At 36.7% G+C, this 4,177-nt stretch overlaps 1 long non-coding RNA gene across 1 annotated transcript; it reads right to left on the bottom strand.

Annotated features, from left to right (window-relative positions):
- Positions 1–202: 202 nt before the first annotated feature.
- Positions 203–909, bottom strand: LOC121051509. Its single transcript, XR_005805938.1, has 4 exons — positions 868–909; positions 757–788; positions 544–668; positions 203–440 (listed from the first exon to the last, which is right to left on the bottom strand). It is a non-coding gene; the product is annotated as an uncharacterized LOC121051509 (long non-coding RNA).
- Between the last annotated feature and the right edge of the window lie 3,268 nt (positions 910–4,177).

The following is a 4,177-nucleotide window of genomic DNA, read 5'->3' as shown; positions in this document are numbered from 1 at the left end:
CTGTTAAAGTAAACCTTATCTATTGAATGAGGTGATAATTAAAGTGAGCTTTTGAAATTTGAACTAAAGGCTATGATATGATAGTTAGCCTCTCAAAAGCCTATAAAAAGGCTCCCTACAGCAACACTATACAGCAGAACAAAAGAAATACAAAGAAGAGGAGACGCACGAGAGAAGAAGCCACCAAAGAAAGAAAGAGAAAAGCTATAGGTATACACATGTCTTCTCTGTGATACATGCTTCTCCAATTAATCCTTGTATGTCTTACGCCCCTTCAAGACTCTAATAGGCCGTTCATGAACGACCACAACTATTAGAGTCTTCCCATGCCTGTCAAATTAACGTTGTTGCTGCCTTAAATGCTCAAGCATTGAAACAAGAGTGGTTGTTCATGAACAGCCAAGTTTCATGCTCAAAACTCCTCCAAAATGATGCTGCTCCTGCAAGAGTTATTGCATAAAATTGGTTGTTCACGAACAGCTGTTAAAGTGCTAAAAACTCCCTTCAAAATGACGCTACCATGGTCATCCTACCAAAACTTACTAGAATTGAGGTCATTCATGAACACGACCAAAGTTTTCTCCATGGTTGACCAATGCTTTCAGTTGATTATTATTTGAAGTTGACAAGAAGTTGTTGTTGATCATGATGCCACAAAGTGAACAAATCTGCAGTCAAGTTGTTTTTACACCAACAAGAAATACAAAACCTAAAGCTCGACACCAACTGTATCAAGCAAAGCAATAAGAGCCTCACCCTTAATCCTTGGTTCCAACCTTCTCTGCGACCTGCAAACAGAAGGGAGGTTTAGAGGAATTCAAAACCTTCAGGCTCAGAACGACATTTGCTCAGAGGTTTCAGACTCACCTTGCCAACTAGATGAAGTCGAGCTGCCCCCTTACTAAGTGAATACATAGGCAGTGGTAGTGAAGCAACCAAGTCTATACACCATAAGATTTGAAACCAATTGTTAATTAACCGAATTCCTTTCCTTGTTCATGGAAGTAGTAATTTAATTAACAAAGAAAGACAAAAGAGGCCAATTTAATTATGGGTGAATGCTTAAATGGTGGTGGCAAATTTAATTAATGGAGTAGCCATTTTGACGTGGTAATTGATTAAACATGCAGTAAGAAGACAAAGTACTTTCAACATAGAGCCTTCAGATATGTATTGCAACCGGTGGTCAAATGAGAGTGATGAACAAGAAGACAAAAGACCAAGTTTGATTGTCCAAACATGCAAATATGTGTGCAGAAATATTGCCACGACAAAGGGAAAGCAAATTAATCAAATTGCTCTATTTTCTGGAATCAGTGATGTGGTGGCAATTATATTAATCGAAGCTGGAACCAGATGACAAACCAACGTTATCAGATAATACTGGGAGTCGTGATGCGCTAAAAGCAAGCGCATAATTTAACCCTGAAAATATCGTTAGTAGTATAAGCAAATAGTGATCGTTCTATTCCGGGGATTGAGGGTACACATGTCATTGTCAAACAATTAAACAATTAAAATTAAAACAAAGTATAATATTCACAAATATATTCACAACTATAAACATTATTTACGAAAAAAAAGGGGGATTTTGTTTTTTGGATTTTCGAAAATAAAACTAAGTTAACAAAATAATTAAAATGCAAAAACATAAAAATACGAATGGAATGAGAGAACAAAGATCAAAATCGAAACATATGATTAAAATTGATTCAAACCCTAATATTGTTCATCTAAGTCATGAGAGAGGAGTTGATCATGTGAAACGTTAAAAGCAAACAATTTCCCATATTTTACTTTTCAATGCTAATTAATCTAAGTGAAAGCACCTAGATTAATCCTATTAAACATGCAATCAAACCCTAGAAAACTAGTCAATCATGTCATGTTTAACGCATTACACATAGAGAAAGGCTATCAACTCAAGTGTACAACTTAGTATGGAAAAGTCCACCTAATTGCAATCCTCTTTAATTAAATTCGGTCTTTGCACAAAACCTTTACTACTTTGATTCAAGTTTACACAAAACGAAAAGTCGATTTCATGTTCTTAAACCTAGCACCATTCATATCAAAACCCTACGTGTTTGCAACCACATAAGATTAAAATACAAAAGTTATCTATAACGCAAATTTAATTAAACAAACTCACATAAGCAACTCTCGAATCACAATATATGAATCTGAAAATTCTCAATTAATCATAAAGCAACATAAAAATCAACATATAGAAATCACAACTTTATCTCAAAACATATAAACGGGCTTTAAACTTTGCCCTTAACATTATTTGTTAACTAGAATTCATAGTTCTACAAATCTAAACAAAGAAAACCAAAAGAAATTACAAGGAAAAAGATAGAATTACACCATGAAGGGAGTGGATGATGAAGAGCTTGAGACATTGATCTTGAATCTTTAAAGCAAGACTTCACTATCACGGCACAAGGTGGATGATGACGGCTAGGAGGCTTCATGGCTTCTTCTTCTCTTCTTCTCTTTGCTTAAAAATGCAGAAACTTAAAACTAGAGAATGGAGAGAAAAATGGAAAGGAAATGGAGAGACAAAGAAGATGAGATGGATGAAGGAAGATGTCTTAGAATGAGAGGAGAAGGTGTTTATATAGGGAAGAAAAAGAAGAGTGAAATGATGAGTGGAAGAAAAATAATGAAAGTGGAGTATGAAAGTGATTTGTAGAATATGGAAAAGAAATAGAAATGATGAAATGAAAGCAAAGCATGAAGGTGCAGCAACATGGAAGTGATGTTGATCTATTAAAGAGATTGTAGAAAAAATATATCCAAGGAAAAAGAGAAAAGCATCTAGCTTTCTTCATGTGGGTGGGAAACATGAATATGTGGTGTTGAGCTGTTTTCAGGTCAGTTTCTGCCCCTTTATTCCTTCAATTATTTCTCCATCAAAACTTCATATTGGGACTCCGATTTCTTCATATCAAATGTTCCTCTATGAGTGTAGATCATCCTGACAAATTTTCAGAGCTTCAATCCATGTGGTTGGGCCGGAAATGCTGTTGGACCTCTTACAGGTCCAGTTTTCCAGTTTTGCTTCTGTAGAAAATTGGGCTAATTGTTTGAAGGCCTTCCACTCATATTTTACTCTGGTACTCTTCATAAGAAATGATCATTTGGGTGTCTAGAATGGATCTGGAAGGTTTCAGCTCATTTGAAGTTCATTTGGTCAGGCGGCCGCTCATTCTTCTTTGCTTGGCTTGGTTTCTCCTAGCCGGAGTAGGAATATGTGTAAAATTGATCTTTTAGTACATTTCCATTTTTCTCCATCATTTCCAGGTAATTATGGACCTAACGCTCATTTCACCTTCATCTACTCCAATGTACCTAAAAATAGAAATTGAATTAAAAATCGATTCAGTTAAGGAATTAACTAAGCAAAATGTGAGGAATTAACTATTAAAATATCACATTAAAATGCTCCTATCAAGTCGGCCGAAAGAAATACAACTAGGCTTGATCTAAAGTGGAGACTAAAAACCCAAGAAAGAACATGGGTGTAGAGATCACTTTTTTGGGTCTGACGCGAAATGAAGCTAAAATGCTTGGAAAGAAAAGATGGGTGTCCAGATCATTTTATTCAGGCCTGACGCCGCATGAAGCTAGAGGCCTAGAAATACAGACCTCTACAAAGCCCATTTCAAACCTTGGGCCCACTACAAAGCTCGGTACATCGGGTCCTCGGATCAAGTCCAAGGACACTCTAACAAATTAGGTGTCCAAAAGAAATACATTTGACAGGTTCAAAAAAATACATACATCCGTCAAACCCAAAAGTAGGTACAAAACCAGAAATACAAATCCTATGAACTACGGTCGGTTTGATCCTACAATGGGTACGTAGGCAATCTAGCAACACCCACTAGATGCAACCACAAGTCCAAACAGAATTCCTGACTCCACCAGTCAAAATTCAGCCAGTCCTAAATTGAATCACTGACTCCAGTCAAATTCTTCCAACACCAGAAATACATACTCAAGAACTACAACGGTTAGATCCCTCCTCGAGGGTATGTAGGCAATCTAGCAACCCACTAGATGCAACCGCAAGTCCAAACAAAATCTCTGACTCCCTGGTTCATCCAATCCGAATCCCTAACCTCATCCAAACACCAGAAAACGTCACAGCCATTCCAAGCAAATCCAA

Source organism: Rosa chinensis, chromosome 2 (genome assembly GCF_002994745.2).
Source record: "Rosa chinensis cultivar Old Blush chromosome 2, RchiOBHm-V2, whole genome shotgun sequence".
Taxonomy (NCBI): Eukaryota; Viridiplantae; Streptophyta; class Magnoliopsida; order Rosales; family Rosaceae; genus Rosa; species Rosa chinensis.
This window is presented reverse-complemented; position numbering and strand designations above follow the sequence as displayed.